This window comes from Staurois parvus, unplaced genomic scaffold (assembly GCF_062004578.1).
Source record: "Staurois parvus isolate SC_StPar_1 unplaced genomic scaffold, SC_StPar_1.0 ptg000080l, whole genome shotgun sequence".
In the NCBI taxonomy this organism is placed as follows: domain Eukaryota; kingdom Metazoa; phylum Chordata; class Amphibia; order Anura; family Ranidae; genus Staurois; species Staurois parvus.
Genome location: NW_028317876.1, coordinates 8,532,156 through 8,557,206, shown reverse-complemented (window position 1 = coordinate 8,557,206; position 25,051 = coordinate 8,532,156). Strand labels below are relative to the sequence as shown.

The following is a 25,051-nucleotide window of genomic DNA, read 5'->3' as shown; positions in this document are numbered from 1 at the left end:
GGAAGGGGGGGTAAATCCTCAAGAGGGCAAGTGGTTAAACAGTATAAACACAATATGCAAACACTGACAATACCCAGAACAAGCAATTTGCTTGATTTACATTTAAAAAGTCAACACAGCCTGACAAAATAACAGCCCATCCCCCCCCCCCCCCAGGAAACAGTTGAAAAACAAGTTCTACTAAACATGTCACACAGAGTAGTGGGAATGATCAGATTGTGTATAAGGCTAGTTCACACCTATGCAGGTTGCGTTTGAGTCTTTTCTGCATTGCATTTTGCATTGTGTTTTTTATTTATTTTGCGGTTTTTTTTTCAATTTTTTACAATTTTTCTTGTTGCTAGGCAGATTTAAAATGCAAAACACATCAAAAACACTGCAAAAACGAAGCAAAAACACACTATCGGTATATGCTTTTCTGCAGCATTTCCATTGAAGTCTATAGAACAAAAAACGCAGCTTTTTTCATTAAAAAAAGTCCCTGACCTTTTCCGAAAAACGCACTGGGTGAAAACGCGCAGATGTGAACATGTCCCATAGGAAATCATGTTAAATAGACTGCTGCGCAGTTCTGCAAAACACTGTAGAAAACACTTAGGTGTGAAACTGGGGTAAAAATGGATAATTAAACAGAACCACCCTGTGACGGAAGCGTAGGCAGGACAGAACACACACGGGAGATGGTAAACACACAAAGCTTTATTGAGCTATGGAAGGCACTCAATTAGGGTATGAAGGTAGCGTCCAGGTACCCCAAAAGGGGAAGAGAGGGGAGGAGCCCAATCTAATTGTAATCCGGCCCACGATAGGGCAATTTAGATGGCGATGGCCAGAGCTAGCATTAATTCAGGCAGACAAGGTGTGAGTGTTCCATGGGGCTGCCCGGACAGGGAAATGGGGGCATTCAATGGGGCCAGTCCAGGCAGGGTAATAGGGAGATTCACGGACAGTCCAGGCAGGGGAAATAGGGAGATTCACGGACGGTCCAGGCAGGGGAAATAGGGAGATTCACGGACAGTCCAGGCAGAGGAAATAGGGAGATTCACGGACGGTCCAGGCAGGGGAAATAGGAAGATTCATGGACAGTCCAGGCAGGGGAAATAGGGAGATTCATGGACAGTCCAGGCAGGGGAAATAGGGAGATTCACGGATGGTCCAGGCAGGGCAAATAGGGAGATTCACGGACAGTCCAGGCAGGGGGAATAGGGAGATTTACGGACAGTCCAGACAGAAGGAATAGGGAGGTTCACGGACAGTCCAGGCAGCAGGAGGGGGGTATAGGCACTCACGGTTTAGGCAGGAGTCAGCTCTGGCACACACAGCAGGCAGCAGGTAACGATACTCCTTGGCACACAGCAGGTAACAGGCAGAGTACTCCTGGGCACACACAGCAGGCAGCAGGTAACAATACTCCTTGGCACACAGCGGGTAACAGGCAGAGTACTCCTGGGCACACACAGCAGGCAGCAGGTAGTAGTACTCCTTGGAACACAGCGGGTAACTGGCAGAGTACTTCTGGGCACACACAGCAGGCGGCAGGTAACGATACTCCTTGGCACACAGCAGGTAACAGGCAGAGTACTTCTGGGCACACACAGCAGGCTGCAGGTAGCGGTACTCCTTGGCACACAGGAGGTAACAGGCAGGGGACTCCTGGGCACACACAGCAGGCAGCAGGTAACGATACTCCTTGGCACACAGCGGGTAACACGCAGAGTACTCCTGGGCACACACAGCAGGCAGCAGGTAGTGGTACTCCATGGCACACAGCGGGTAACTGGCAGAGTACTTCTGGGCACACACAGCAGGCAGCAGGTAGCGGTAGGTAACACTAGCCCCAGGGATCAGCAGAGTGCTCAGCGGGGTCTGGCTGTGGGGGTCTGGCCTCAGCGCAGACCTCCCAGCAGCGACTCACAGCGTGACCAGGGACCAACAACAGTAGTAACCTCGGAGGACCCCGGAATCCGCAGAGCACGCAGCGGGGTCTGAGAAGTGGGGTCTGGCCTCGGCTCAGACCTCCACAGCTGTTCTCTCTCTCTCAGGGGACTAACCACGGGCTGGGTCCTGCTCCGGTCTTCTTATGCCAGAGCAGGACGCTTCCTGGTTGCCCCCGGCAACGGCCGGCCCAGCGTTGGGTTGCCGGGGCAACGAGGCACACCCCCTCACTCTGGTGGCGCTCAGGGAGTGCCGCCTTTGTCTCCGGCGGGCGCAGAGAGCGCAGGCGCACAGAGACACCCCGGCAGCCTGCGCCGTGTAGGCCCAGCGGGAAACCCGACTCCTCTGCGGCTTTCCTGAGGAAAGGTGCTAACCGCACCACAGGGGGCATTTCCTTCCATCCTGCACAGCCTTTGATGTAGGCTTGTGCAGGACATAGGGATCTGCAAGGGGAAGGGAGGGGGGAGGATCAAAGGGGAGCGAGGGGGAGCTGCTACCACCTGTGAACTGAGGGGAGGGGGGAGACCGTGACACACCCCTTGATTGTAAATGAACATAGCAGCTGCTTCATTAACTACACATTGCCACCACATCGATGCTTACTTTCATGGTGTGGCAATTTTAACTCGACATGTGAAGTTTCACAGGCAGCATCACCTATCAAACTTTCCCATTGAGGTCACAGTCCTCGCAGACACAAGAGAAATGCATTATTTCCTCCTGAACACCTGCAAACTGCTTCTGCAAAGCAATCCATTGTGGGGTATTTTATTGAGGGGCGGAAGGGTCTGCACCACATGTGAATGAGGCTTTTGTGGTGAAACAACCACTTTAAGCTACAGTGGTCTTGATCTGACTCTCATATAATCCATTTATTTTGTGGACATACAGTATAGCTTGTTTTGAGATTGCATTCCAGTATGGACAACTGATGAGATTTTGGGAGCCTCAACTAAACTGCAGCCCCTGACACACCAAAGGGTTGTGCATACTATTTAGTGCTAGACGTACTACAGGAGATGGTCAGAGACTGTGGATGTATTACAGGAAATAACCAGAGACTGCAGATGTGCTACAGGAGATAACCAGAGACTGCAGAAGGACCTACCTAAGCAGCTGGGCTCACTACTGCTCTGAGGGCCGTGCTCTCAGAAGTCCGAGCTGTGGGCTCTCAGAGGTTCGGGGGCGGGTGTGACAGAGAGCAGAAATATTATTTTATTTTTGGGCTGTTTTGTGGAAATCAACAAGTGTGTCAAGCAGTCAGCTTGTCTGCTTAATTAAATTTTGGAGTTCCTGTGCCCAGCAGGGGGTGGGAGATGAGGCTGATCTCAGCAGGAGGCGCAAACAGCACAATGTCCTTTGGCTGTGAAAAGCCAGAAGTGTGGGCACCTGGGGCTTGAGGCTTAGTCAAATTGAAAGGAACATATAATGTCTCTAGGGTGTGGGGGAAAAAACTCTCGGAATGTGCAGAGCATGAGTCAGGATGTACAGAGCAGCACATGGCTGCAGGCCTTAATAGGAGATGAACTGAACTGTGCTCTCTCTGCACTCCTAGTTCATCACACCGGGTCACTCAGAGGTCCGATGGTGGGTCTCTCAGAGGTCTAGGCTTGGGGCTCTCAGAGGTCCAGGGGCGGGGGTTCTCAGCTCTTCCACTCCAATCTCAGCTCCAAATTTCCAAGCATTCAGGCTGCCATGGAGCCAAGTCAGAACGTCATTGGAGCTCCTGGCTCTGCCCCCTCCCTGCTGGCTGGGGAATATATTGCCGCCGCTGTCTCCCATGTACCCGGTGTACTGTCATTGGATCCCAATTTGTGGGCTCAAGGGGCAGCTGCTTTGAGACCCACAACAATGACTGGGCCCAGGGCAGCTGCCCCTTTTGCCCCACGTTAAAGATGGCCCTACCTCATGTGCTAGGTCTTTTGGCTGAGACTGGAGCAATTTTTGTTATCAGGATGCAAGGCCCAGCCAATTCACATGCACTGGCACTTTTTTAGTTTGCATATTTATTTGCTGTTTGTTTGTTTATTTGTGTGTCACCCTGCACTTACAAATGTGTTCCTTTTTACTCAGGATGGAGAGTATGGAGAGTATGAATCTTCAGGCCTAAACCGAAGTCTGGGGGAGGGGGGAGACGATGAGTTTCCATACACCCCTGCTTTGGAGATTGGGGGAGTATAATCTAATAGACCCCAGATATCTCCATAAAGAGAACCTGTCATGGCCCATGCTATACTACAATTTTAAAGCACCCACGTCCTCCTGTGCTCATGTGCAAATGCAAAAGTTTCCCATGAGTCTCTGTATCTCTGCGAACTTTAGGGTGAGAGCAATAATTCTTGAAACAGACTTGAACGCGAGTGTGCAATTTTAAAGTGTGACATGTTTGGTATCTATTTTCCTGGCATAAAATCATCTTTTATATTTTATCAAAATTTGGGTAATATGTTTTATTCATTAACCAGTCCGGGCTGACTCTGACATTTAAAAATCATCATTTTTTTATGCTAGAAAAATACTTTGAACCCCAAAACATTATATATATATATATATATATATTTATTTTAATCAGAGGCCCTAGAGAATAAAATGGTGAGTGTTGCATATTTTTATGTCACATGGTATTTGTGCAGTGGTTTTGATTTTCACATGTGAATTTTTTGGAAAAAATACACTAATGAATTTTAATGCACAACATAATATCCAATTTTTTTGGGAAAATATAAAAGATGATATTACACCGAGTAAATAGATACCAAACATGTCACACATTAAAATTGCATACACCCATGGAACGATGCCAAACTAAGATACCTAAAAATCTCCATAGACAATGCTTTAAAAGCCTTTACAGGTTACCAATTTAGAGTTACAGAGAAAGTCTGGCACTAGAATTACCGCTCTCACTCTGACGTTCATGATGATACCTCACATGTGTGGTGCGATCACCCTTTACATATGCATGCAAGCGGGGTCTTGGATAAGAGGCAATCATCAGTCCTCCTGTAAGGGGCCCAGGCCAGCAGGGGGGCCCAGAGAGCTAGGTGAATCAGATGTAGGCAGGGAGGGTGATCGGCACTGTGATGAAAAGCGGTATCCAACCCCTTCCCTTCTCACCAACTTGTGACAAAGAACTGGCCAATCTCACACAGTGCTGTCCCTTATGTAACAAGGCCACTCTCAGCTACACCCTGTACAAAGATTTTCCAGCTCACGGGACCACAATCTAGGTACCAGCAGCCTGACAGCAATTTTCCCTGGGTTAAGTTAATTAAGCAATTAACCCTTTGAACTGCCACCACCACCTTTTTACTGAGATAAACGAAACGCATAATCTTGGCAATGACAACTATGATTTTAGAATAAACGTCTGTAACACGCACTGTCACTAGAGACAGGTATGTTCAGAGATTTATACTACAGTGGCACTCTTCAAGAGACAGGGATTCTTTTAGTTTGCATTAAAAGCCTTAGAGACAATTTCAACACTTTTCAAAATAGGGTTCAATAATGAAAAGGTCAAAATGGTACAAATAAAATATTTACAGAAAAAGGATGTTACAAGGAGACAAAGAGTCAATAAAGCAAAAGAGAAATAAAAACGAGTTGAAAATGAAGAATACTTGCAAATCTTTGGTTTTAGCAGAGTTTAATCGATCAAGCAAGATGGTACATTGCCTCTCATACAACTTGACAGTTGTTCCTTAAACCAGAGCTCCTCAAAATGTGGTAGCATTTTCTTCACATCAAGGGGGTGGGGGGTGTTGACAGAGACCATCTGACCAATGATTCGGTTTAATGGGTGGTTGCTGGGAGATCACCTGTTTATGTCCAAGTCCCATATCCAATTCTCTATAAGTGTTATTAACTCTGAATATCTGCAGGGTACAGCCAGCTACCCTGCATATTATTGTCCTGCATTAAATTATCTTCACAATGGATATAGATATGACAGGTCTCAGATATTTATTTACTTCTCATAGGAAGGGTGTGGAGGCCTCATCAACTCTGGTATCTCCTAGCATAGGGGTGCTTGGGTTCAAAATGCTACCCAATAACTGATGAAGGTGACAATGACTTTATTCTGGCTATATGGTCATGATTTCAGAAGTTATGGAACATCTATCTGTGACGGGCACGGCGTCAGACCCCAGCCCTTCTCACCAACTTGTGACCGAAGGACCAGCCGATCTAAGACCGCGCTGCCACTTGCGTAACAATGCCACTCTCAGCTGCGCCCTGCACAAAGATTTTCCACCTCGCTGGACCACAATCTATATGCCAGCAGCCTGAGAGTGATTGTTACCGGGTCAGGTTAATTACACAATTAACCCTTCACACTGCCACCACCACCTTTTTACAGAGAAGGAGGAAACCCACAAATCTTAGCAGTAACACTATGATGTTTGAATAAGTGTCTGTATACACACTTCCACCGCAGACAGATGTATGCAGAGGGTTAAAACATACAGTAGCACTCTTCAGAGACAGGGATTCTTTTAGTTTGCATTAAAAGCTTTAGAGACAGTTTCAACACTTTTCAGAAAATAGGATTTATTACTAAAAAGGTCAAAATAGTGCAATTAAAATATTTACATAAAAGATGTAACAAGTATATATATATATATATATATATATATATATATATATATATATATATAAATAGAGAGAGGGCAATTTAACAACAGAGAAATAAAAGAAAGAAGTTTCAGAAGGTAGTATACTTGGTTTAAGCAGAGTCCAAACGTCCGAACAGAAAAGGTTGCCTTTCTCCCAAAGATGTTCCTGATGTTAAAAGTGAGGTATCTCTTTTTTCTCCAGGCATGTCAGCCTTTTTTCTAGTATCCCAAAGGGGTGTCTCCTGAAAGCAAAGAGCCAATCGCCTCATTTGGGGATGGGTGTTAGGCAGGGACCCAGGTTATGACCAAATCCCTTACAAGTTCATACTATGGTCAATAAATTTCAATAGGTACAGGTAGCATCCTAGCAACCGGCAGATTAATATGTAGAATTATATTCCGAACGGACAGATATTAGACAGTAGCATATCCTGCCACTCCGGATAAAAGATATTGTTTTCTACCCTTTGGTAGACACTACATAGGGATGTAAGGTGTCATCTGACTCGTATTAAAATGACCTATCAGAATATATACTTTATACCAATGTGCCCAGTTCCTGCTGAAGTTTATGAGTTTGTATGAAAAGTGACTCACGTGGGATGTACGTTTTTTTGGCACTCTCTGCTGTCATGTTTACAGGTCGTGACCGACTGAGTTATGGTTTTATGACCCAGCAGAGGAAAGTGTTTGTCAGACACTCTGGCACCAGGCTAATTGGGAATTATAACCATGAAGCTTATTCAGCTGTGCCCATGCACCTGTGACCCCAGTGCACACACAGACCACATTCCATTCAAAGGGGAGGGGGGAACAGAGTGGAATGATATTTTCAGATCATGATAGAAGATGGATTGGCCTTAACAAAATGTTGTCAGCGTCCATGTGTCTAAGCGCACAATTGCCACACTACCAAAAGTTGTGTTCAAAATAATAGCAGTCAGACATCACTAACCTGATCAATCACTGTTTTTGGTAGAAATGATATTTCCACATGACAAATCATTTACTAGCAGGTGTAGTAGAGTAAAAGAAATCCAACAGACCCAACAGTCATGACATGCATGCTGCTGATTCTGTGTAATTGAATCACTAATTGAAAGGGGCATGTTCAAAATAATAGCAGTGTGAAGTTCTATTAGTGAGGTCATTCATTCTTTGAAAAACAGGTGGCAATTATTGCCCTTATTTAAGGAAGGAAGGCAGCAAATATTGTTCATGCTGGTTACAGTGCATTTCTGGTTACAGTGCACCTATGTAAAGCCAAGCTATCTGCAAGAAGCCCCCGCAGAGTCCCACTGTAGAAAAAAAGACATGTGCTGAAGAGGTTACAATTTGCCAAAGAGCACATTGACTGGCCTAAAGAGAAATGGCACAACATTTTGTAGACTGATGAAAGTAAAATTATTCTTTTTGGGTCTAGTGGCCGGAGACAGTTTGTCAGATGACCCCCAAACACTGAATTCAAGCCACAGTACACTGTGAAGACAGTGAAGCATGGTTGCGCAAGCATCATGATATGGGGATGTTTCTCATACTACAGTGTTGGGCCTATTTATGGCATACCAGGGATCATGGATCAGTTTGAATACATCAGAATACTTGAAGAGGTCATGCTGCCTTATGCTGAAGAGAAAATGCCCTTGAAATGGGTGTTCCAACAAGACAACGACCCCAAACACACCAGTAAACGTGCAACATCTTGGTTCCAGACCAACAAGATTGACATTATGGAGTGGCCAGCCCAATCCCCGGATCTTAATCCAATAGAAAACTTGTGGGGTGACATCAAAAATGCAGTTTCTGAGGCAAAACCAAGAAATAGAGAAGAACTGTGGAATGTAGTCCAATCATCCTGAGCTGGAATACCTGTTCACAGGTGCCAGAAGTTGGTTGACTCCATGCAACACAGATGTACAGCAGTTCTCAGAAACAGTGTTTATACAACTAAATATTAATTAAGTGATTCAAAGGAAAGAAAAATCTTCAAACATTTTTCAATTTATATAGTGAATGTTTGAGTTTGTAAAGAAGAATACAAACACTGCTATTTTTTGTCATAAAATATGCAGCGCTCATAGATAAGGTCTCAAGATCCACAGAAACCTATTGACATATAATGTTCTAAATATACCATTAAATATGAAGTATATAAAACTGGTGACTTCTGTGGTGCATCCCTGGTTAGGGAACCGGAACAAAGTTCGTGACTCTTGTGTTGAACAAGCTGAAAGAAGTTTGCACTAACCAGATATCTCAGCAAATGGAGCATGGAGTAATTAAGACCTACTCCTGGTACTCTGAAAGAAAGCCACTGGAGAGGATGATGTCATCTGATCACTCGCCACTAGATGTCATGTTCCCAGAACAGCAGGACGATGATTCCAAAAATGCACATCAGCCAGTAAGGAGATGAATCCAACAAGCCAGCCAGCATCACACAGGAGACCAAGAGAAACCAGGCACCTTCAAAAAGCCCAGGCTCCCTCCAATAAAGAGAGCCACAGGCCAGAAGCTCTGATAGTGTAGTATTGCATTTAATAGGTAGTAATTCAAATAACAAGAGAAACAACACTTACAAAATTGGTCACAGGAACAAGGGGCAGCTAAAGGATATGTCCAGACAGTGGGGGGGCACCTCCCTGACGCGTTTCGTGTCAACACACGTTTTCAAAGGGGGTGCATTGCAGGGAAATTGATCGTTTTTATATTCCGCGGTGCGCATGCGCAGTACGCACCGGTGACGTCATTGCGGTAAAGCCGCGCATGCGCAGTAAGCACATATGGCGGCCATTTTCTCGGAGAACAGTGCAGATGGACAGCAGAAGGTGAAACCCATACTGAAGAATGCAGATGGAGACAGTCTGATCTGTGGAGCCATTACTATTCAGTGGTGCAAACGAGGAATGCTAACCTAATGTGCAGAGTGTATATTGTTATCAAACATGGGGAAAACAGCCATATAAACAGCCTCTGCGGACATGGCTCACAAAGGGACTATATAGGGACATAGGTTAATATGTAAATATATAATTATGATGGGAACTGTTCAGACAGGTATTCAACCTGGTACATGAGTGTATAGGCATAACGCAGGAACATAGGGTGGATAATTAGCAAAAAGCCCGTCATATATGCAGCATGACCTTGCATATTGAACGTTCTAATACTGCGCCATATGTACCTAGCTATTACAAGCAATGACAAACTGTGGATTCATAACACTAAAATATAACAAATAAACGTCTAAAATTACAATAAACGCATGTGACCACAGTAAATACATAAAGTAAAAAGCATATGTTTAAATAACAATGAACAGTAATTAATTAATACTATTCACATTAAAAGGAATGTGAATAGATTAAGATCCACATGATAAAAACGCATCCAAAGGCCATAGGCACAACAGATGTAACATATGCGAATTACAGTTGTAAAAATGTTACAATAATAGAGGTATATAATATAATGATAAAAAGCAATAAAAAGCAATAAAGCAATATAAGAACCATGGAAAACGTGATAAGAACATTTGTAGAGGACATTGTAAAAACATTAAAAGCATTATAAGAAACAGCCAAACCTCACAAGGAAAAAACGAACTGACGGCAACGCATGTCATAAAAATTTAGCTTAAAAATAGAAGTGATGATAAATGCAGATTAGCTAGTGTCAATAAAACAATTTATATCCAGCTCAATGTTGAGGCCTAAAGGTGATGATGTACGTAATAAATAGATCCATTTTGTCTCTAACCTAGAGACTGCTCTACGTTTATGGACTCCTCTCCAATGTTTATGAACCATGTCAATGCCAATAAACTTTAGAGAATGAGGATTCTGATTATGTTGTTCTCGAAAGTGCATAGATAAAGAGTGTTCTTTGAAACCCTTCTTTATATTTTTGAGATGTTCACGTAGCCGATCCCTTAGTCTCCTGGTAGTTCTGCCTACGTACTGTTTACCGCAAGAACACTCGAGCAGATAAACAACATGGAGACTGTTACATGTGATAGTGGAGTCTATCGTGTATTGTTTGCCAGTAGAGCGAGAACAGAAGGTAAAAATGGGCGATTTATGGACACCATTACAAACACATAACATGCATCGGTTGCATGGGAAGAAACCTTTACGATTAAAAAACGTAACCTGTCTCGGTGGATTTACCACATTTGGAGCGAGTTTATTCCTCAAGGAGGAAGCTCTTCTATAAGTTATTTCTGGTAGATCAGGTAGCGAGCTACTTAGAACTGGATCACTTTTGAGGATAGACCAGTGTTTACGAATAATCTTAGCAACGTCTTTGTACTGGGCAGAAAAATTAGTGATAAAGGGACAGAACCTGTTATCATTATTTCTATTTTTATTTAGTTGTCCAGTAGAAAGGAGCAGCTCTCTGTTGGTGTTCTCAACATTATTGATTTCTGTCTGTAGAGTATTATCATTGTAACCTTTTTCCACAAACCTCTTTTTGAGGATATTAGATTGTTGAATAAAATCCTCAACATTATCGCAATTACGACGAACCCTCAGGAATTGACCCCTAGGTATGTTGTTCAACCATCTAGGGAGGTGACAGCTGTTAGTTGGAATAAAGCTGTTTCGGTCAGTCTGTTTAAAGAAGGTTTTAGTAGATAGCCCTGTACCGTTGTTAAAAATGTTTAGATCCAAGAAGTTAATTTCTTGGAAATCATATTGGAAGGTCAGTTGGATGTTGTTAGTGTTGTAATTCAAAGTTGTAAAAAAATTGGTCAGTGAGAATTCATCGCCATCCCATAGTAAGAAGATATCATCGATATATCGACAATATAAACACAGGTGTGGCCAATCCCTAGAGTAGATGATCTCTTCCTCCCAATAAGCCATAAATAGATTAGCAAGGCTCGGCGCAAACTTTGCCCCCATTGCAACTCCAGTAATCTGAAGGTAATATTTATTGCTGAAGAAGAAGTAGTTATGGCACATAGCAAATTTGAGGAGGTCTATTATAAAACATTTCTGTAATGGGGGTATATCCACAGCACTTTTCAAGTAGTGATCCACTGCTTGGAGACCATCCTCATGTTTTATGTTGCTGTAAAGGGCGGAAACATCCGCAGTTACTAGATAAGTGGGTTTGGTCAATCTGATGTCCTTAATAATAGATAGCAATTGCTTTGAATCTCTTAAAAAGGCTGGGGTATTTATTACCAACGGTTGGAGGAAACCGTCTATGTACTCTCCCACCCGTGCACATAGCGACCCTATACCGGATTAATATTCAATATTCGGAATGGATATTTTTGAATATAGATCAAATAGATCCATTATCACCGATGATGTGTTTACTCATGATAAACTATCCAATGACCTGCATGGTCTGTTCTTACATCTCTCCAATCATACAACTTCCGAGATCCGCACATTATGGGATATCTCCCTCCTAGAAAAGTATTTAAAAGAAGGTCTGGTCCCTAGATCTCTCAGATGGGATATCCCCCCGGAAGTAGGAGATATTAATAGCGAATCCGAGTGGTACATATTTTTTAACACTAAGGGGCTTGAACTGCTTGAATTCCTGTTAGCCAGGAAGAAAAAGAAATTGATGTACTTAGATACAGAAATTAACAAAACTAAGGATTTACTTGTTCCCTATATGGATAGGGAAGAATACAAAACAGAATCTGAGAAACTTAAAGGTTTATTGGAAAAAACAGAAAAAGAACAAAAAATTAAGAAAAAGAAGAAATATACTAGAGACTATTATGATTATAAAGAGAAATCTGTTTTTAAATGGGAATCAGTTAATTATGATTTTGTATCGGGTGATGCGTCTAAGGTAGTTCATCCATCTATCCACCATCAACCCCCTAAAAATCCGAAATCCAAAAAGGGACCTTTACCCCCACAGACACCAACTTCTAGGAATAGAAACCCTTCAATGGTTTCGCCGGGACACGCAGCCTCTAAACCAAGTTACAATATTCCCACTTCCAATAAATTTGCACCTTTGATGAATTATCACCATACTCCTCGTGATAACATTAGACCATCGGGTGCCTATCCTCAGTACAGGCGGAGATCTTATTCCAGATCCCCCATCAGAACCAATAACCATTTACCCAGAACAAGGTTCCAGTCTCCTGCACCGGAATATTATCCGCAATATAGAGACGAGAGAGAGGGTAATGGTTATTATCATAATGATTATTATTATGACTACCCCACTCAAACAGGGGGTCCTTACCATAGAACTCCATCAAGGAATCAGATCCGCCAACCACAATCTAGACCCCACTATGATTCACCTCACAATTCCAGAAACCCACATCCCTACCGCTCTCCTCATCCACATACATATAATAAAGCCTCTAACAGAGGACCTCCCGCCAACATACAGCACCCAAAGCCCCAACATAATGGATATGACCATTTTTTAGAGCAGGGTTCAGGGAGAAAAAGAAGTTGGCGACAAGAGGAAAACGAGGAGGATCGAGGGCTAACAGACAAAAGGAGAAGGGTTTAGTGGAATCTGGTGTTTTTAACCTCAGCAGCCAAATCCTCACAAAAAACGAACTGACCCTTTTGAATAAAGGATTGAAATTTGCTCCATTTGCACAACTTAACAAGTTTGGTACATTCATAGATGTACACAAGTTTACTAGAAAATTGGCAATAAAAAGACATTTCATCAATAATCCCATTAAGAGTGACATTACTTCAACTGCAAAGGTTAACTACAAATCTTCAAACCTTAAAAATGCCTCCCTTTTTAACCCTCCTGCACATTCCCATATTACTATCTTTAAAAATATGGTTCTTAGTGACCTCGGAAAAACCAAAGTCAAAAAATACCACGACCAGTCACACATTGATAACACTATTAAAAATTTGCTAGAAGAAAAAGACCTAGTAGTGAGACCCGCCGATAAGGGAGGAGGGGTAGTTGTAATGAATAAACCAGACTACCTTACATTAGTAAATAATATCGTGGAAGACAAAGAAACCTACAGACTTCTTAACAGCAACCCGCTATGTGCCTATAAAAAAGAACTAAAATCTTTGATCAAAACAGGGTATGAAACTGGAATTTTAAGCAAAAGAGAGAAGGACTATTTATGTCCCATGGCTCCCAAGCTGCCTGTAATTTACTGTCTTCCCAAGATCCATAAGGATCCAGTCAACCCCCCGGGCCGTCCTATAGTAAGCGGTATAGGGTCGCTATGTGCACGGGTGGGAGAGTACATAGACGGTTTCCTCCAACCGTTGGTAATAAATACCCCAGCCTTTTTAAGAGATTCAAAGCAATTGCTATCTATTATTAAGGACATCAGATTGACCAAACCCACTTATCTAGTAACTGCGGATGTTTCCGCCCTTTACAGCAACATAAAACATGAGGATGGTCTCCAAGCAGTGGATCACTACTTGAAAAGTGCTGTGGATATACCCCCATTACAGAAATGTTTTATAATAGACCTCCTCAAATTTGCTATGTGCCATAACTACTTCTTCTTCAGCAATAAATATTACCTTCAGATTACTGGAGTTGCAATGGGGGCAAAGTTTGCGCCGAGCCTTGCTAATCTATTTATGGCTTATTGGGAGGAAGAGATCATCTACTCTAGGGATTGGCCACACCTGTGTTTATATTGTCGATATATCGATGATATCTTCTTACTATGGGATGGCGATGAATTCTCACTGACCAATTTTTTTACAACTTTGAATTACAACACTAACAACATCCAACTGACCTTCCAATATGATTTCCAAGAAATTAACTTCTTGGATCTAAACATTTTTAACAACGGTACAGGGCTATCTACTAAAACCTTCTTTAAACAGACTGACCGAAACAGCTTTATTCCAACTAACAGCTGTCACCTCCCTAGATGGTTGAACAACATACCTAGGGGTCAATTCCTGAGGGTTCGTCGTAATTGCGATAATGTTGAGGATTTTATTCAACAATCTAATATCCTCAAAAAGAGGTTTGTGGAAAAAGGTTACAATGATAATACTCTACAGACAGAAATCAATAATGTTGAGAACACCAACAGAGAGCTGCTCCTTTCTACTGGACAACTAAATAAAAATAGAAATAATGATAACAGGTTCTGTCCCTTTATCACTAATTTTTCTGCCCAGTACAAAGACGTTGCTAAGATTATTCGTAAACACTGGTCTATCCTCAAAAGTGATCCAGTTCTAAGTAGCTCGCTACCTGATCTACCAGAAATAACTTATAGAAGAGCTTCCTCCTTGAGGAATAAACTCGCTCCAAATGTGGTAAATCCACCGAGACAGGTTACGTTTTTTAATCGTAAAGGTTTCTTCCCATGCAACCGATGCATGTTATGTGTTTGTAATGGTGTCCATAAATCGCCCATTTTTACCTTCTGTTCTCGCTCTACTGGCAAACAATACACGATAGACTCCACTATCACATGTAACAGTCTCCATGTTGTTTATCTGCTCGAGTGTTCTTGCGGTAAACAGTACGTAGGCAGAACTACCAGGAGACTAAGGGATCGGCTACGTGAACATCTCAAAAATATAAAGAAGGGTTTCAAAGAACACTCTTTATCTATGCACTTTCGAGAACAACATAATCAGAATCCTCATTCTCTAAAGTTTATTGGCATTGACATGGTTCATAAACATTGGAGAGGAGTCCATAAACGTAGAGCAGTCTCTAGGTTAGAGACAAAATGGATCTATTTATTACGTACATCATCACCTTTAGGCCTCAACATTGAGCTGGATATAAATTGTTTTATTGACACTAGCTAATCTGCATTTATCATCACTTCTATTTTTAAGCTAAATTTTTATGACATGCGTTGCCGTCAGTTCGTTTTTTCCTTGTGAGGTTTGGCTGTTTCTTATAATGCTTTTAATGTTTTTACAATGTCCTCTACAAATGTTCTTATCACGTTTTCCATGGTTCTTATATTGCTTTATTGCTTTTTATTGCTTTTTATCATTATATTATATACCTCTATTATTGTAACATTTTTACAACTGTAATTCGCATATGTTACATCTGTTGTGCCTATGGCCTTTGGATGCGTTTTTATCATGTGGATCTTAATCTATTCACATTCCTTTTAATGTGAATAGTATTAATTAATTACTGTTCATTGTTATTTAAACATATGCTTTTTACTTTATGTATTTACTGTGGTCACATGCGTTTATTGTAATTTTAGACGTTTATTTGTTATATTTTAGTGTTATGAATCCACAGTTTGTCATTGCTTGTAATAGCTAGGTACATATGGCGCAGTATTAGAACGTTCAATATGCAAGGTCATGCTGCATATATGACGGGCTTTTTGCTAATTATCCACCCTATGTTCCTGCGTTATGCCTATACACTCATGTACCAGGTTGAATACCTGTCTGAACAGTTCCCATCATAATTATATATTTACATATTAACCTATGTCCCTATATAGTCCCTTTGTGAGCCATGTCCGCAGAGGCTGTTTATATGGCTGTTTTCCCCATGTTTGATAACAATATACACTCTGCACATTAGGTTAGCATTCCTCGTTTGCACCACTGAATAGTAATGGCTCCACAGATCAGACTGTCTCCATCTGCATTCTTCAGTATGGGTTTCACCTTCTGCTGTCCATCTGCACTGTTCTCCGAGAAAATGGCCGCCATATGTGCTTACTGCGCATGCGCGGCTTTACCGCAATGACGTCACCGGTGCGTACTGCGCATGCGCACCGCGGAATATAAAAACGATCAATTTCCCTGCAATGCACCCCCTTTGAAAACGTGTGTTGACACGAAACGCGTCAGGGAGGTGCCCCCCCACTGTCTGGACATATCCTTTAGCTGCCCCTTGTTCCTGTGACCAATTTTGTAAGTGTTGTTTCTCTTGTTATTTGAATTACTACCTATTAAATGCAATACTACACTATCAGAGCTTCTGGCCTGTGGCTCTCTTTATTGGAGGGAGCCTGGGCTTTTTGAAGGTGCCTGGTTTCTCTTGGTCTCCTGTGTGATGCTGGCTGGCTTGTTGGATTCATCTCCTTACTGGCTGATGTGCATTTTTGGAATCATCGTCCTGCTGTTCTGGGAACATGACATCTAGTGGCGAGTGATCAGATGACATCATCCTCTCCAGTGGCTTTCTTTCAGAGTACCAGGAGTAGGTCTTAATTACTCCATGCTCCATTTGCTGAGATATCTGGTTAGTGCAAACTTCTTTCAGCTTGTTCAACACAAGAGTCACGAACTTTGTTCCGGTTCCCTAACCAGGGATGCACCACAGAAGTCACCAGTTTTATATACTTCATATTTAATGGTATATTTAGAACATTATATGTCAATAGGTTTCTGTGGATCTTGAGACCTTATCTATGAGCGCTGCATATTTTATGACTTATTATTCGAAGTTTCTTGAGGTTTACTTTCTATGCTAGCAGCTTAACTAATCATCTTTATAATCCATATACCCATTCATCTGTACTATTATTAGACACCTAGCGCTGTTTCTTTCCCATTTTTTATACTGCTATTTTTTGAACAGTCTAATATTCACTTTTCTTCAATTTTTTTAGAGGAACAACACAAATTTGATATATTTTTTTCATGTTTTGATTTGGAATAGAATGTGTAGTGTTCCCAATGCATTTGTGTGTATGGAAATAAAAGCTATTAGAAGGATTTTGAGCTTTATTCACTTTTTTCAAAACACTGCTATTATTTTGAACACAACTGTATGTATTCAATGGATTCCAGCTAAGGTATTTATGACCCAATGTCTGTTTCCTCTCTAGCCACTGAGATGGCTAAGTCAGACACTTTTATGAGCCCTGAGATGTGTATGGGGGGTAAGATCCTGCTAGTCCTAATAACAGAGTGATAAGGGAGCTAAAAGGAGGAGGGAGGGGGAGAGAGGAAAAGGTCACTGTGCTATGCCTTCTTATGAGGAAACAGCATAGGAGACTTGTGAGGAGAACAAAATGGCTGCTACACACACAGCTATTGGGGAAGGGGGGGCAATTACTGGAACCGATCTCCTGTATGGCATCTTCTCCTCTCCTTCCCACTGGCTTGCAGCTGCTGCAGAAAGAGCCATACAGGGGATCGGTTCCAGTAATTGCCCCCCTCAAGAGGCACCCATCACCCCCCTGCTGCCCAGGCCCGCCTGTAAGCCCCCCGCCCCAGCTGTTCTGTCAGACCCTTTCTTTCCTGAATGAACACAATGAGTGATTGGATTACTCACTGTGTTCATTCATAACTGATGAAACACAGTAATCTGTTTTTTTTGGGGGGATGGAGCCTGTGAAGTTGGCTGTATGGGACACTGTGATTTCTAAAAGCAGGGCTTATGCATGCTTTTGCCTTTGCGATCAAGCACAGTGGGATGGGGGGGCACATTTTCACATTTTCTCACCTCCCCACCGGCAACTGCAAGCACACAAAAAGATCCTTCAGGGTGGAAAGTGGGCAAAGGGATTGAAAAATATGTCACATTTACCAGCCCCTTCCTTCCCTGAATGAACACAAGTGAATTGTTGTGGGGGGGGGGGTTGTGGGGCTGTGAATTTGGCTGTATGAGGCACGTGGTTTCTAACAGCAGGGCAGATGCTAGCTTTTGCCTTTGCAATCGAGCACAGTGGGTTGGGGGCGCACATTTAAAAAAAATTTTTTTTTTACATTGTAACTTTTTTTTAATCACTTTTATTACTATCACAAGGAATGTAAACATCCCTTGTGATAACAATAAAGCACGACAGGTCCTCTTTTAGGAGAGATCTGGGGTCTCTTAGACCTCTCCTCTGGCCTCCAAAGCATCAGATCACAACAAGATGCTTGTTGAAGCCAGTAATGTTTGTTTGCTTGAGCCCCGAAACCGTAAGTGACAAAATCTGTGTTGCTTCAGCTTTCTGAAGTGGGAAGAATGACATTCGCTCCTCCCACTGTGTCTCAGGAACGGGATGCTGCTGGATGCATCCTAACCAGGCTCCCCGATCGCATGGAAGAGCTGGGTAAAGGTGGATGCGGCAGGAAGAGGGGGCGGACTAAAAAAAAGGGTCCTGTGCTTTTTTGGTGCGGCTGCAATGTATGGCTCAAATTGCACTGCACAGAAAATCGCATGTGATTTGTACAGCAATGAGGTGCGTTTCCTGTGCCAATCACATGTGATGTGCCGCACTGCATCAGTGTGAACCCAGGCTGAGGGACTTTTTTTAATGCAAAAAGTTGCATTTTTGGTTCTATAGGCTTCAATGGAAACGCTGCAGCAAACCATGTATGTGGTGTGTTTTTGCCACTTTTTGATGCGTTTTAAATCTGCCTAGCAAAGCGAAAATTTAAAAATTTTTTAAAAAACCCCGCAAAATGCGGGAGCAAAAACGCAATGTAGAAATGGGTCAAACGCAATCTACATATGCAGTTTGATCCATTTCTGCAGTGCTGTTTGTGGTGTGTTTTGTGTTTTTTGCACATGCGTTTTTCACACGTTTTTGATGCGTTTCGTGTTTTTTTTTCTTGTTGCTAGGCAGATCAAAATGCAAAACGCACTACATACTTTTCTGCAGCATCTCCATTGAAGTCTATAGAACCAAAAATGCAACATTTTGCATTAAAAAAAGTCCCTGACCTTTTCCAAAAAACGCACCAGGTGAAAACACAGAGATGCGAACCTTTCCCATAGGAAATCATGTTAAGTCCCTGGTTACACTGGATGCAAATTGGCAAAGAAATGTGAACGAGTCCCATAGGAAATCATGTTAACTGGACTGTAGTGCATTTCTGCAAAACGTTGTGGAAAACATTTATGTGTGAACCCAAACGAATGCAGGCCATAGATGGGTCGAAAATCGGCCGATTTTTCGTCCGAAAATAAAATCGGCCGATTTTCAGATCGTTAGTGGGCTAAATGTTCGGCCGTTTTTTGGTATTTTGGCAGATTTTTTTTATCGGTAAAGTTGGAAAAAAATCGGCCGATTTTGCCGATTGGCCGATTTTCGCCTGCAATGATGGGCCGATCTTTTACCGATAAATAAATCTGCGCATGAGCATTGACCTGCAAGAGGAAGACAAAAAGAAGAAGAGGATGAAGAGGAAGAGGATGAAGCAGAGGAAGAAGAAGAAGAGGATGCAGAAGAGGATGAAGAAGAGGAAGAAGAGGAAGGAAAAGAAGAAGAAGAGGAAGAGGATGAAGAAGAAGAGGATGAAGAAGAAGAAGAGGATGAAGAAGAAGAAGAGGATGAAGAAGAAGAAGAAGAGGATGAAGAAGAAGAAGAGGATGAAGAAGAAGAAGTGGATGAAGAAGAGGATGAAGAAGAAGAAGAGGATGAAGAAGAAGAGGACGATGAAGAGGAGGAAGAAGAAGAAGAGGATGAAGAAGAGGAAGAAGAAGAAGAGGATGCAGAAGAGGAAGAAGAAGAAGAAGAAGAAGAGGAAGAAGAAGAAGAGGAAGAAGAAGATGAAGAAGAGGATGAAGAAGAAGAGGATGATGAAGAAGAGGATGCAGAAGAGGATGAAGAAGAGGAAGAAGAAGAGGAAGAAAAAGAGGATGAAGAAGAGGAAGCAGAAGATGAAGAAGAGGAAGCAGAAGAAGAAGAGGAAGAAGAAGAGGAAGAATAAGAAGAAGAAGAGGATGAAGAAGAGGATGAAGAAGAAGAGGAAGAAGAAGAAGAAGAAGAGGATGATGAAGAGGAAGAATAAGAGGATGAAGAAGAAGAAGAGAATAAAGAAGAATGATGGGCAAATCAGCCGATCTTTTACCAATAAAAAAATCTGCGCATGAGCAGTGACCTGCAAGAGGAAGACAAAAAGAAGAAGAGGATGAAGATGAAGAAGAGGAAGAAGAAGAAGAGGATGCAGAAGAGGATGAAGAAGAGGATGAAGAAGAGGAAGAAGAAGAGGAAGAAAAAGAAGAAGAAGAAGAAGAAGAGGATGAAGAAGAAGAGGATGAAGAAGAAGAGGATGAAGAAGAAGAAGAAGAGGATGAAGAAGAAGATGAACAAGAGGATGAAGAAGAAGAGGATGATGAAGAAGAGGACGATGAAGAAGAGGAATAAGAAGAAGAGGATGCAGAAGAGGATGAAGAAGAGGAAGAAGAAGAGGAAGAAAAAGTAGAAGAAGAAGAGGAAGAGGATGAAGAAGAAGAGGATGAAGAAGAAGAGGATGAAGAAGGAGAAGAAGAGGATGAAGAAGAGGATGAAGAAGAAGAGGATGAAGAAGAGGATGAAGAAGAAGAAGAGGATGAAGAAGAAGAGGATGAAGAAGAAGAAGAGGATGATGAAGAGGAGGAAGAAGAAGAAGAAGAGGATGAAGAAGAGGAAGAAGAAGAAGAAGAAGAGGACGCAGAAGAGGAAGAAGAAGAAGAGGATGAAGAAGAAGATGAAGAAGAGGATGAAGAAGAAGAGGATGATGAAGAAGAGGATGATTAAGAAGAGGAAGAAGAAGAAGAAGAGGATGCAGAAGAGGATGAAGAAGAGGAAGAAGAAGAAGAGGAAGAAAAAGAGGATGAAGAAGAGGAAGCAGAAGATGAAGAAGAGGAAGCAGAAGAAGAAGAGGAAGAAGAAGAGGAGGAAGAAGAAGAAGAAGAGGATGAAGAGAGGATGAAGAAGAAGAGGAAGAAGAAGAAGAAGAGGATGAAGAAGAAGAGAATGAAGAAGAAGAAGAGGATGAAGAAGCAGAAGAGGATGAAGAAGCAGAAGAGGATGAAGAAGAAGAAGAAGAAGAAGAGGAGGATGAAGAGGAGGATGAAGAAGAAGAGGATGAAGAAGAAGAGGAAGATAAAGAAGAGGATGAAGAAGATGAAGAAGAGGATGAAGAAGAAGAAGAGGATGAAGAAGAAGAGGAATTCCAGTCCGGCAAAAAGTGTCCCTGCAGAGAGCTCAGCTATTTCTTTGACAGTTCCTTGACATTTATAGCGGTTGCAACAATGTATCTATTTGTTTCCGAATAAAAACATCTGTATCCTAAATGGATACAAATAGATACATTGTTGCAACCGCTAAAAATGTCAAGGAACTGTCAAAGAAATAGCGGAGCTCTCTGCAGGGACACTTTTTGCCGGCTGTAGACGGGATGAAAATCGGCCGATTTTTTTTACCATTGCTGGTAACGTCGGCCGCTTGAACGACCGATTTTTTGTTTTTGTAAAAGAAAAATCGGCCGATTTTCGACCCGTCTATGGCCTGCATTAGGGTAGGTTCACACCTATGCAGTTTTCGTTTGATCTGTTTCTGAACTGCTTTTTGCAGTCTGTGTTGCGTTTTTTGCACATACGTTTTTGATGCATTTTTGATGAGTTTTGCAGGGGGTATTTTTTCAACTTGTTGCTGGGCAGAAAACGCAGTACATGCTTTTCTGCAGCGTCTCCACTGAAGTCTATCGAACCAAAAACACAACGTTTTGTGTTTAAAAAAGTCTCTGACTCTTTCCAAAAAAACGCATTGGGTGAAAACGTGATGATTTGAACCTTTCCCAAAGGAAATCATGTTAAGTCCCCGTTCACACTGAATGCAAATTGGCATGCGATTTGCATGCCATGCAGCTTGCAATTCGCATGCCAAATCGCAGCCTATAGTCCGCAATTGGAGCGGTCATATCGGTGCGGTTCTGACTTGATTGGAGCCGCAGCAATTTCTAAGGTAGTACATGCACTACTTTTGGTGCGATTTGCATAGACATCTGTATCAGATATCTTGCAAATCGCACCTGAAATCAGCATGTCATCCGACTTTGAAATCGTGTGACTTCACTGTAGGTAAGGGTGGATGTGACCGGGGTGTTAGGGTTGCCACCTCATCCTTTTAAAACCCCAACACATACTAATGACACAGGTCCTGTGGCTGATTAAGGTGCTCATTAAACTCACTTAGTGCCTTATCTGCATTCAATTTTCCCCAGTACCTGTGTCATTAACCTCCCTGGCGGTATTCCCGAGTGCAGTTCGGGGTAAAGTTTCAGCACCACAAGCGGTAACCCTGAGCTACACTCGGGAATACCCTGCAGCGCTGCTCTGGGATCTCTTCTGCACTTACCTTGTCCTGCGCTCCTGTGATGTCCCCCCTGCAGTGTCCTCTGGCCGATGCCGGCATCTGTCCTCCAGGTTCCATTCCCTGCGAGTGTCGGGACGTACGGGGGACAGAACGGAGGGAAATTTGAAAATGTTAAAAGTGACATTCACTGAATTGACTAAAATCACATTACTGTATCAAACCATTTCACATACATTTTATCCTTAGTGCTTTGTCCTGTCCCGTCTGCATTTTTACAGTTCTTTCTGCTTTGAAACTGAGAAATGTCCATGGCATCCAAAAAGCGTCCCTTTAGGTCAAAAGCGGTTTTAGACCAGCTAGAGAACAGCGATAGTAAATGAGAACCACTTGCAGAATTGAGTGATAATGATTCGTGGGGGAAATTCGTCATCAGACACTGAAAACGATTTTGCGACTGAGCTCAGTGATGTGCGAACTTGGAGCTATATTTCAATTTTCAGTGTTTTTGGTTTGATTATATTATTAAATTACATTTATTAATATTATAGTATTTTTATGATTATTTATTAATTTATAATTTCGTGTTTCAAATTTTAACATACCCGAGATGTTTACTAGACTCTTGTTCGGACCGATTTCAGTGAGTTATTCCTACAAATTAAATGCCTACAATAAAACAAAATACATATTTCCATGCAAAAAAATGTACCGCTTTGAGCACAGAAATATGGACATAATCAGACTGCTAGAAAGGTTAATATGTGTTCAGACTTCAAGTATTGAGGTGGCAACCCTATCACACACAGACTCATATCAAGACACTATGATAGGGCTCAACCAATCCCCTACGAACATGTAACAAAACCTTTAGAAACGCCAACTTTCCTACACATTCACTTCACATTCTATTCATATTCATCTCCGCCTCTTCTGTTCTCAGAGGCTCCCCCCACCACAATCTCCTCTGCTCACAGTCTCCTCCCACCTCGTAAGCAGGCAGCCTTCCCTCATCTCACACCCCCAGGAAGTGTTTTACAGTGACAGTCTCACTCTTATTGGTTGCTTTCCTGCCCTGTGAGATTTGCATATGTAAAAGTTCGGTACTTGTTACCCATCTTACAATGTGTGTCCCATTGGATCATATTTGAGAACTTCAATGAGTCCTCAGATTATAGCGCAAACACTCACAGGGTAACTACTTACTTATCTACAAACAAACAGACTATTTTACATGAAATTCGTGCACTTTCTTGGCTCACTATAAGCTGAAGTCATCCCTGCTGAACGAGCTATATAAATAAGTCAGGACAACGTGTGGTTGTAGCATTCTGAAGACCTGACGTCTAGGCTACGTACCGAGGACGCACGTTCCTTTCCTTCCGCCTAGGGGAAAGTCCCCGGACCTCGGGCAGAGAGTGCCGCGTGCTCCAGCAGTGCGCAATAATCCGGTCCTACTACTCATATCACCCCGCCAAGAAGCTCCCAGAGCCGAGCGGATTGGGTTAGGGCGGGACCTCTCGTCAGTCTCCATAGATATTCAGGTAGCGAGGTAGACATACCGCGCTAACACAACGGGGCTCATTCTCAGAATGTTCATTTTCTGCCACCTTACACAGTTCGGGTGTCATTAACAAATCGCAAGATGTTTCCTTTTCCTGCACCACATGGGAACAAGGGCAGTTCACACTATTGAGATCATGTAAATTGCATGCGGTCCCACAGCCAAAACCTGCTTTCACAGATTCTTTCATTCCTAATGGCACCCCCACCCAAATGAAAATAATGTGTGTTTAGTTGCTCAAAAGTGCATAGTGCCACAGCACCACATGGTTCTCTGAGGCTGCCTTGCGGGAGCTTTTCGGAAAAATGGTCTGGGATCTTTTCCCTGCATTTCCCATATGTACAGCAGTCCAATCAAATGAATTAGCTGCTGTGACAGCACGCAGGAAACGCAATGGCGTGAACCTAGCCTTAACCACCTCATTACCGTAGATGGCTATGGTGCAGCTCTCCTGTTCTATGAAGGCGCCTATTGATGTCCTCCAAAAATGCGCTTTCTGTGCCCCCCCCCGGGCATGCAACAGGTGCACTCTGTGACCTTTGGACACAGCTGATTACAGATCAGGTAAAGGGCTAATCAGCTGATCCCATGTAAGCAAACTTGACGTTTACACCCCAGTCACATCAGGTGCGATTTGCATGCCCTGTGTCTTGCAAATCACATGCCAAGTCACACCCTATTGTCTGCAATTGGAGCGGTCATATCAGTGCGGTTCTGACTTGATTGGAGCCACACCGATTTCAAAAGTAGTACATGCACTACTTTTTGCGCAATTTGTATAGACATCTGTATCAGATGTCCTGCAAATTGCACCTGAAATTGGCGGTTCACTTGACTTTGAAATCGTGCAGCTTCACTGTAAATCGCACTGTAATGGCAACTTTGGGAATACCAGGTAAAACTCCGGACACGAACTTGAGGAAAACAAACCTTTTATTAACCAGCGCTGGTTGAGACTTAGCAAAG

At 42.5% G+C, this 25,051-nt stretch overlaps 1 non-coding gene across 1 annotated transcript; it reads left to right on the top strand.

Annotated features, from left to right (window-relative positions):
• The first annotated feature begins 23,845 nt into the window (after nt 1-23,845).
• LOC149469204 (RNase MRP) lies at nt 23,846-24,118 on the top strand. The gene has a single exon (XR_016311639.1).
• Nucleotides 24,119-25,051: the final 933 nt, after the last annotated feature.